The sequence below is a fragment of the Hordeum vulgare genome, unplaced genomic scaffold (assembly GCF_904849725.1).
Source record: "Hordeum vulgare subsp. vulgare unplaced genomic scaffold, MorexV3_pseudomolecules_assembly, whole genome shotgun sequence".
NCBI lineage: Eukaryota > Viridiplantae > Streptophyta > Magnoliopsida > Poales > Poaceae > Hordeum > Hordeum vulgare.
Window position 1 is genome coordinate 152,226 of NW_025422483.1, and position 11,541 is coordinate 163,766.

Sequence of the window (11,541 nt, forward strand, 5' to 3'; positions counted from 1 at the left end):
ATATTGAAGAAGGATGGCGGGAACAACAACTCAAAGCTGACCATACATTGGACCACATCAATCTGTAACCCTGATAGACTTTCTCGATCGATTACCTTCTGAGAAATTGCATTGAGGAATGCACATACCTTCACAATTGCCAGGCGAACATTTTCCGGTAGAATTCCCCTCAATGCAACCGGAAGCAATTGCGTCATAAGCACGTGGCTGTCATGAGACTTTAGGTTTTGGAATTTTTTGTCTTTCATATTTACGATTCCCTTTATATTCGATGAGAAGCCAGTCGGGACCTTGATACTGAACATGACTTCAAAGAAGATTTCCTTCTCTTCCTTAGTAAGAGCGTAGCCGGCACGCCCTTGAAACTGCCCTGGATGCATGCCATCTCTTCCTTTATGACATTCCTGGTCCTCCCGTGCTTCCGGTGTATCTTTTGACTTCCCATACAAGCCCAGGAAGCCTAGAATATTCACGCAGAGATTCTTCGTCAGGTGCATCACGTCGATTGCCGAGCGGACCTCATGGACTTCCCAGTAGGATAGCTCCCAAAATATAGATTTCTTCTTCCACATGGGTACGCGCTTATCAGGGTTGTTAGGAACAGGTTGGCTGCCAGGACCCTTTCCAAAGATTACTTTTAAATCTTTGACCATATCAAATACTTCAGCACCAGTACAGATGACAGGCTTCCCCCGGGGTTCTGCCTTGCCATTGAAATGCTTGCCTTTTTTCTTTAAGGGATGCTTGGGCGGAAGAAAACGACGATTGTATGGATACACATTCTTCCTACAGTTGTCGAGATATATACTTTCTGTCTGATCCAAACAGTGCGTGCATGCATTGTATCCCTTGTTTGACTGTCATGAAATGTTACTAAGAGCAGGCCAATCATTGATGGTTACGAAAAGCAACGCTCGAAGGTCAAATTCCTCTTGTTTGTGCTCGTCCCACACACGTACACCTGGTTCGGCCCACAGCTGTAAAAGTTCATCAACTAATGGCCTTAGGTACACATCAATATCGTTGCCGGGTTGCTTTGGACCTTGTATAAGCACTGGCATCATAATGAACTTCCGCTTCATGCACAAGCAAGGAGGAAGGTTGTAGATACATAGAGTAATGGGCCAGGTGTTGTGACTGCAACTCTGCTCCCCAAAAGGATTCATGCCATCTGTACTCAGACCTAACCATAAGTTCCTTGCGTCAGCTGCAAATCTCGGGAACTCTCTCTCGATTTTTCTCCACTGCCGACCATCAACGGTGTGCCGCAACTTATCGTCTTTCATACAATCTTCCATGTGCCATCGCAACAACTTCGCATGATCTTTATTTCTGAACAGACGTTTCAACCGTGGTATTATAGGAGCATACCACATCACCTTGGCAGGAACCCTCTTCCTGGGTGGCTCGCCCTCAATATCACCAGGGTCATCTTTTCTGATCTTATACCGCAATGCAGTGCATACCGGGCATTTATCCATATTCTCGTACTTCTCACCGCGGTAGAGGATGCAGTCATTAGGGCATGCATGTATCTTCTGCACGTCTAATCCTAGAGGACAGACAAGCTTCTTTGCTTCGTACGTGCTGGCGGGCAATTCGTTCTTTCTTGGAAGCATCTTCTTCATCAGTACCAGCAACTTTTCGAATGACGAGTCAGTCACACTGGTCTCTGCCTTCCACTTCAGCAATTCCAGTGTGCTACCCAGCTTCTTCTGGCCATCTTCACAAGTTGGGTACAATAATTTGTTGTGGTCCTGTAACATCTGCTTGAACTGCAACCTCTCCTTTTCTGTGTCGCAACCTCGCCGTGCATCAGAAATGACCTGGCCAAGATCATCAGCGGGCTCATCTGGTTCCCGTTCTTCATCCTGATCTTCTTCTTCATTGTCTTCCATTGCGGTATCAGCATACTCAGGGAACATAGATCGATAGTTGTCATCATCGTTCTCTTCTTCTTCATCGTCGTCTTCCATCATAACCCCTCTTTCTCCGTGCTTGGTCCAAACATTATAGCCCGACATAAAACCGGATCGAAGCAGGTGGCTCTGAATGACTCTTGAGGAAGTGTAATCCTTCTCATTCCGACATTCAACACATGGACAAAACATATAGCCACCACCATGCTTGTTCGCATCGGCTGCATCTCGAAAAGAATGCACACCTTCTCTGTAAGCGGCTGTGCGTCGATCACCGTACATCCATGGATGGCTCATCTCTGCGTTATACGACAGTATATCAAATACAATCACGATCCTAAAAATTAGTACCGCACGGTCTAAACGAGGAAATATAGTTGCTAACCTTTTAGAATAAGTAGAAATAAAGAGGAAGAGGTTTAAGCATGGCTCGGGCATCTCATATCGTAGTTGTGTTCGGTGAACTGAAGCGGCATCGCTCTAACACACATTTCAACAAACACCTCTAGTGCATCAAAAAAAGTGGAGATCAAGCACCCACCCACAATCCTCCATCCAAGAAAAATGCAACGAAGAGGGGAGAGGGGGGTTGTGCTATATATAGGCAGAGGACTTTAGTCCCGGTTTGAGACACAAACCGGGACTAAAGGTGACGCACATGCGGGCTGCCCACCGCGTAGCCCTTTAGTCCCGGTTTGGGACACGAACTGGGACTAAAGGCTCCTTACGGGCTGGGACTAAAGCCTCGAGGGAGGAAATGAGAATTGGGGCGACGTGGCCGGGCCTTTAGTCCCGGCCCAGAGGCAGGCCGGGACTAAAGGGTCCAGGCCAAAGGCCCGTTTTCTACTAGTGAGGATAGGCTTATCAAACTTATAGAGGATCTTGATCGTAAAGCTGAGACAATTGTTCTCGATTTCAACGAGCGATATTTGAAGAATGAAGCTGAACAGCGCCTTTGAGTGCTCCTTAGAGGGGAGGAATCGAAATGGGCTACTAGAGCTAAAGTGCGGGCAATCGTTTATGGGGATAATAATACTAAATTTTTTCACCTGATTGCAAATGGCAAGCATAGGAAAAAGAGAATTCTCGAGCTTGAGCAAGATGAGGGTACAATAGTAGGTCATGAGAACCTAAAATTGTATATTTCAAACTATTATAAAAAGTTATTCGGTGCTTCTGACCCTAGTTTTGTGACTATGGATGAACATCAAATTGCGGATATCCCTCAAGTCGGAGAGGCTGACAATGAGTTACTTTCCGCCCCATTTACGGAGAAAGAGGTGTTGAAGGCAATTGGGGACATGAAGAATGGTAAAGCTCCCGGGCCGGATGGGTTTCCAGCTGAGTTTTACAAGAAATGTTGGCACATTATCAAGAAGGATCTTATGGCAATGTTTCATGATCTTTACGATGGTCACTTACAACTCTTTCATTTGAATTTTGGTACCATTACGTTGTTACCAAAGAAAGAGGGAGCAACTCGTATTGAGCAATTTCTCCCTATTTCTTTGCTAAATGTTAGTTTCAAGATTTTCACGAAGGTGGGAACGGATAGACTAACGACTATGGCACATTCGGTGGTGCAATCTACGCAAGCATCATTTATGCCTGGGCGGAATATCCTAGAAGGTGTAGTTGTGCTGCATGAAACGTTGCATGAAATTCATTCGAAGAAACTGGACGGTGTTATCTTCAAAGTGGATTTCGAAAAGGCATATGATAAAGTTAAATGGTCTTTTCTGCAGCAAACCCTGCGCATGAAGGGGTTCGACGAGCTTTGGAGAAAGCATGTCGATTTTTTTATAAAAAAGGGAAGTGTCGGGATTAAGGTAAATGATGATGTAGGTCATTTGTTTCAGACACTGAAGGGTCTTAGACAAGGGGACCCAATGTCTCCCATTTTATTCAACATCGTTGCTGATGTGTTGGCACTTATGGTTAAGCGTGCCACCGAGAAGGATCTCATAGGGGGTCTCATCCTGCATCTCGTGGACGGGGGTGTTTCTATATTGCAATATGCAGATGACACAATTCTGTTTATGGAGCACGATCTGGTTAAAGCTAGAAATTTGAAGCTCATCCTTTGCCTTTTTGCGCAGCTATCAGGGCTGAAAATTAATTTTAATAAAAGTGAGGTTTTCTGTTTTGGCAGAGCCAAAAATGAACAACACACTTATAATCAATTGTTCGGTTGCGAAATTGGGAATTTGCCCTTCACGTATTTAGGGATTCCTATACATCACCGAAAATTATCAAAAAAAGAATGGAAATGCAATGAGGATCGATTTGAAAAGAAGCTAAGTTGCTGGAAAGGCAAGTTGCTATCTTATGGAGGCCGGTTAGTTCTGGTTAATTCGGTATTAACTAGCATGCATATGTTTCTCCTATCCTTCTTCGAAGTTCCCGTTGGGGTGTGAAAAAGATTGGATTTTTATCGGGCCCGTTTTTTCTGGCAAAGCGATGAACTTAAGACTAAGTACAGGCTTACTAGATGGGATATTATTTGTAGACAAAAAGATCAAGGGGGATTAGGAATTGAAAATTTAGAGACCAAAAACAGATGTCTACTAAGCAGATGGCTGTTTAGACTATCTTCGAAAAATGAAGGTATGTGGGTACAAATTCTGAAGAACAAGTACTTACACAACAAAACCTTATCTCAAGTTACAGCACGACCAACTGACTCTCCTTTCTGAAAGGGGTTGATGCGGACAAAAAATGCTTTCTTCAGCAGAACTAGGTTTATCATAGGCAATGGTGAATCTACTAGTTTCTGGGAAGACACTTGGTTAGGGGAGATGCCTTTAGCTATTCAATACCCGCGGCTGTACCATATTGCACAACATCGACAAGCGTCCGTTGCGTCAGTACTTGGTGAGATTCCTCTAAATATTCAATTCCGTAGATCTCTCATCGGCGATAGATGGATTAGTTGGTTGCACCTCGTGAGAAGGTTGATGGACGTCAACCTCTCTCACAGACCCGGTCGTGTTTATTGGAAGTTGACCACGAATGGAGTATTCACGGTAAAATCTATGTACATGCATCTCATAGATTCAACACCTATTCCAAAATTTGCGCATATTTGGAAGATAAAAGTTCCTCTTAGAATCAAAGTCTTTATGTGGTTTGTTGACAAAGGAGTTATTCTAACAAAGGATAATCTTACCAAGCAAAACTAGAATGGTAATACTAGATGCAGCTTTTGTCCGAATAAAGAAAGTATTAAGCACCTCTTTCTCGATTGTCCTATGGCTAAACTGGTTTGGCGGTCGCTGCACATTGCTTTTGACATCACTCCCCCTAATAGTATAAACACGTTATTTGGGATGTGGTTACAGGGGGTTGATGTAAACACTGCTAAACTTATTCGCTGGGTTCTTGTGCACTGTTGTGGGCTGTATGGAACAACAGAAATGACTTAGTATTTAACAGACAACGCGACTTTAACTTCTTGCAGGTTATCTTCAGGGCTACCGCACTGATCCGCACATGGTCATTACTCACTCCTGTGAAAGCCAGGAAGCCTATGGTTACTGGGTGTGTCCGCTGGGAGATGGTAGCACAGGGTATCTTCAACCGGTTTGGATGGCGTCATGTTAATAGGATAGGTGTTTAGTCATCTATATATTTTGTCATCTCCGGCTTGGGCAAGAAGGATGCCTTGTATCGTCCTATTTTATTTTTTGTTGCACACTTCATGTATTTTGTCTGAGACTTCATTTCGATTTTAATATATTTGGCCGTATGCATCTCTCGATGCAGAGGCCGGGGCTCAGCCTCCATTTCGAAGAAAAAATGTACTCTTCTCCTCTCCTCTTGTTTTTTGTTGATTGACTTGAATATCCAGTCAACTCCTTCTTTTTTATGGCCAACTTGTAAATAGCCTGGTCTTGGCAGTATCAAGATGGCGTATCAAGGAGATGTAGCAATGGAAAATGGCCTATCAGGACTTAAATGGTAGTACAAAGTTGAGTCATTTTTTGGTCACTTATTTTGAAACGGAGGGAGTAGAATGTTATAGGTAGGGACCAAGAACAAACCATTGGTCGTCCAGGCCAAAATGATCTTGATGCACATGTTTTTTATGCTTTATAGCATGTCAACTTCAAGAATTTGTTTTTTACTACATGATAATTATACAAGCTCCATGTACTTAGAGGTTTGGAATCCTATTGGAGTACTAGAGGATATATGTGTGGTGAAAGGGCATGAATGGTCTAAACAGTAATAGAACCACGGGACTTTCTGAGCCATACAACACGTATGACAGAGGTTTTGGTGGCAGCTGGAATTCCTGGCCAGGCGCATTACTTTCATGACAAGCGCCACCACTATCCTCACCAGAGGTTAAAGCAAAAAGCCATTTTTAATACTCCTGCCTTTCTCTTCTTCCATCTTCATACCCAATACATCCCATGGACTTTCTTAAATTTCTTGTCACGCTGCTGCTGCTATCTCTTCTCACCTACCAAACCTATGTAAGTGCAGCATCGGATGATGAAGATTTCTCAAAACAATGTCCATCTCACAGGTGCAGCAAACATGGACCTGAGATCCGGTTCCCGTTCGGGCTGTCAACTCACATCATCATGCGGCGCACCAGGTATGCAGTTATCGTGCTCCGGGGATGACACAATCCTGGATCACCCGGTTCTTGGCTCCTGCAAAGTAACCGAGATCTATTACAGACACTGTGTCATCAACCTCACCCCGCTTGTGGAACCATCGACACAGTGCCCACTTCAGAAGCTCATCTCAACAAATTTAGCAACTGGTGTGTACAAACTACCTCCATCACAAACGACCCTGGTACGTTGTTCAAGTGAATTCATACCTGCAGATCCATACAGTGTAGCTGGCCCAGCTGCTTGTCTCAGTAACAACGCAACCCAATTCTGGTATTTGGCGGAGTCAGCTGATGCATACATATATGATCTACCACGAGACTGTGAGGCTGTTTCTAGAGGCATTCCAGTACCCTACAGCTATGATATAGATGGCCCAAACTTACGAGACGATCTTGCCTTCAACAAAAAAGCGAGTGCAGTCATCAGTTTTGGTGAAACAACATTCACTTGGTACCTCAGTAACCTTACCTATGTCTGCCAACAGTGTGAACGTGAAGGTCGACACTGTGGATTCAGTTCACGAAGCCGTCAAGCATTCTGCCAGCCCCATGGTATTCTTTCTTTCCCTTGGTGTGTCAATTTATTTTGGAACAACAATTCAATCTCTTATATTCCGGTGTTAACTGTTTTAAATCTTCCAATAGGATTTTCACCTGTAGTTCAATTATTTAACAAACAAAATTGTAATGCAAATCATAGAAATTGTTAAGTTGTTCAAGCACATACAGTCTCTAGGTTCACATCCTTGAAAGTTCCCACCAAAAAATATCCGTTAAGAGATGCAAGTGCCAAATTATATGGGAAAACCTATGGTGGTACTAATCTGTAAACTTCTCGGCGCATAAAAAGTAAGAGATAAACCTTAGTTGACCATTCTTCATATCGGTTTAGTATTTGATATCTGAATATGAATAAATAAGCGTACAACTATAACATAACAAAGAATAATTAATCGATATTACACCATATGTCTAAGGTCCAATAGACATGAAGCCAACCGGAAGGTAGCAGGCACACACGCACGCACGCACGAATCAGGAATTAGTTGTTCCAAACATACTTTGTAGAAGTAATGAAGTAGTCTTCTGTTTTCATCTACATTCAAATTAAATCATGGAAAAAACTAATGATATTCTTCCTACATGCAAATGCAGGTACCCATGTCGTCCCAATTGCGGGTAATGTTGCAACTCTTTTCCTTTTGCTCATTCTAAATGAAATTCTTGTTGCTTACCACTGTAACTCCTTTGTGTTTTCCCATTACAATAAGAGTCGGGAATGCATGGCCTCTTATCTGAATGCAATTAGCTAATTTCCTTTATTTTTTCTAATCAGCAGCCTCATCTGTAGCTGCATTTGTAGTTTTTTCATCGATGGTGGCCATTGTGATATATTTCTCCTTGAAGTCAAGGTACAATGAAGAGATAAATATGAAGGTTGAAATGTTTCTCAAGGCATATGGCACATCGAAACCTACAAGATACACCTTCCGTGATGTTAAGAAGATAGCAAGAAGGTTCAAGGATAAACTCGGTCAGGGTGGATTCGGAAGTGTGTACAAAGGCGAGCTACCAAATGGAGTACCCGTGGCAGTCAAGATGCTAGAGAGCTCTACAGGAGAGGGGGAGGACTTCATCAATGAAGTTGCAACCATTGGACTGATCCACCATGCAAATATCGTACGTCTCTTGGGCTTTTGCTCCGAAGGAATGAGACGGGCCCTTATTTATGAATTCATGCCTAACGAGTCACTGGAGAAATACATATTCCCACAAGTTCCGAATATCTCTCGACAGCTCCTAGCACCCAACAAAATGCTAGATATTGCTTTAGGCATTGCCAGAGGAATGGAATACCTGCATCAAGGCTGCAACCAGCGCATCCTCCACTTTGACATCAAGCCACATAACATCCTGCTGGACTACAACTTCAATCCAAAGATCTCAGACTTTGGCCTTGCAAAGCTGTGTGCAAGGGACCAAAGCATCATTACCTTGACTGCAGCCAGAGGCACAATGGGATACATCGCACCAGAGGTATATTCTCGGAACTTTGGAGGGGTGTCTTACAAGTCAGACGTGTACAGTTTCGGCATGCTGGTGCTAGAAATGGTGAGTGGAAGGAGGAACTCAGACCCAAGTGTTGAGTACCAGGACGAGGTATATCTCCCTGAATGGGTCTACGAGAGAGTAATCAGTGGACATGAATGGGAGCTTACTTCAGAAATGACAGGAGAAGAAAAAGAAAAGATGAGGCAGCTGACTATTGTGGCCCTGTGGTGTATCCAGTGGAACCCGAAGAATCGGCCATCAATGACAAAGGTGGTAAACATGTTAACGGGGAGGTTGCAGAACCTACAGATTCCCCCTAAGCCCTTTGTGTCGTCTGAAAATCATCATCCTAGAACATAAAAGCACAGAGAATGCTGCCATTATTTGAAGACATGCACTTAGTCCATGTGTTGCACAACAATACATAGCACTAGCGTGCATTATATTTCCTTCTTTCCACTCTATTACTTATTAGCACCTGATTGTATGAATAATCGTCCGTCCCCATGTAATAAAATACTACTAGCAGGTATATGCAAGACCATATGAGAACTTTATTTGGACTGTATAATAACAGTTAGAAATGCAGTGGTTTGTTGCTTACCTTGTTGTGATGCTCCGCTGATTTATACTATTTCCTACAGTGCATTATTCCACACTGGGATCCTCAGGAAACATGATTGTCATTTCCATTGTGCTGAGAACATCACAGAATATCTATTTCCCTGTTCCTTCAAATATCAGCAGTCGACTGAACATGTTCCGATCTTTCCCCTCCCCTGTGCTAGCACCTGCCAGCTGATGCATGAATAACCAGTCATCACCATGTAATGGTACTAGTAGATATTTGCAGCATATCGGAATCACATGGAGCTTTGTTCTGCGGATCGACGCTTCTGTAACTAAGCTCTTTCTAATGCGCAGATCCTGAAAGTAATCGTGTCACTAAAAACGAAGTGAGAGCAAGGGGGATTACTCACCGGAGCAGAGGAATGGGGGCGCTTCGCCGGAGCCCAAGGAAAGACGAGGAGCTCGCTTAGACGCCGGAGAATTAGGGCGGGAATCGCTCGCCGGCAGCCACAAGGGTCCGAGTTGCAAAAAATGTGGATACGTCTTTCTGTCCGAAAAATATTTTTTAAACACAATATTCATCACTGTCCGCCACAAGGGTTATAAACGGGCAGAGTTGGGCTCCCCTGCAAAAGGGGATTTTTATTCGTCACTGTCTTTACTTTGCAATTGATTTTTTTTAACACAATACGATCGAAGTCGCTTGCATACATGAGCATACACTTGTCGTTATGCATGCACACACGCACGCACGCACGCATACTCTACTTCTTTGAGCATCTCCGAGAGACTGAGTCGACAAAGCATCTTCAGACTTTACAAAGTCATCACATGTGTCTCGCCTCGACGGGATGTCTCCTTTCACTGAATGAACACTGACAGAAGCCAAAAATAAATTCAAAAATAATGCGAGCACCAACTTCAAGCCTAGAACTTGAACTCTCACGGGACATGAATATTTCTGTTCTCCTAACCATCCAACCACCAATTATTTGAAAAACGCTTTCATCGATCAACAACATCAGTCGCACGTTCTGTTGTTTGATCGGCATCGATCACATGGTGTGGCATGCAACAGGTGTGATAATTCCTAAGTACAAAGAATTGCCGTAGCACTTTTTAATGATGCAGCCACTTGAGAGGTCATCTATCGTCGAGGACCAAAACGTGTTGAGGTATGGGGAGAGGCAAGGGGGACGAGCCGTGTAAAACGGGCGGGCCTTGTTTGCACGCACGAACCATTGAGTTGTTTTCACCATAAGAATGATGTATCGATAAGAACTAGGGTTGGGCATTGTGGTAGACTTGCACACGCAATAATACAAACTGATCAACTGTTTTTGGGTGTTTCTTATTTCCCATGAAGGTATCTGGATATCAACCAACTAACCATAAGTGTCTCTCTAGTAGATCTTGATATATTGTGTCGGCTTAGTCTTTCAAAGATGCTTATAAGAATAACATGTGCGTTCGTTAAGGTGAGTGTATATACATATGTATGAACATCTATGTTTGTATTGTGGTAAATAAAAAAAAGCAATCTACCGTATAACCTACACACGCCCTGTCCTCTGCATGGGATGGCCCATTCTGCTTTTTTCCCACTGGTTTTGGAAACTTCTAGATCCTTCCTTGAAACAATTTTTAAAATTAGTGATTTCTTTGAAAATTGTGCATGATTTATAAAATTTGCAATCAAATTTAAATTCACGTTTGTCAATATAAGAGAATAATTTTCAAATTCTTAAATATTTTTTAAAATTCAAGATATGTTTTAATTGTTAACAATTATTTAATTTTGGAACATTTTAAATATAGGCAAGTTTTTTTTGAACTTTGGTAACAACCTTCCTAACTTCCAGATTTTATTGAAATTCCTGCACATTTCTTAAATTGTGAACATTTTTTATATTCAGAAACTCTATGAAGTTTGTCAACATATTTTTTTAATTTATATTTTGTTTTGAAACAAACATTTTTTTAAAACCATGATTGTTTTGAATTTGTGACCATTTTTAAAAAATTGAACAAGTTTTGAACTCTGTGAACATTCTGTGAAATTCATGAATAGTTTTTGAAATAATAAACAATACTTTTGAAGTTACGAACATTTTATGGCTTTGTAATGTTTTTGTGAATATTTTAAAATTTTCTCAAAATAAAATTATTATATATAAATTTAATGGTAAAACAAAAAACGAGGATAATAGAAAATAAAGAACGTAACAAATGGCGCCCAACGGGCTGACCCAAATCGTGTAGGGGGTTGTACGTTCGGAACGTAACCTCCGATCCACGCCTGGATTCATATGTCTCCTGTTTTTTGTCATGCTCGTGGTCAAATTATGTGGCACCATATCGCGGTTGTGC

General features: G+C 42.3%; 1 pseudogene; it reads left to right on the forward strand.

Annotated features, from left to right (window-relative positions):
- Positions 1-6,337: 6,337 nt before the first annotated feature.
- Positions 6,338-9,145, forward strand: LOC123415191 (annotated as a pseudogene).
- Positions 9,146-11,541: the final 2,396 nt, after the last annotated feature.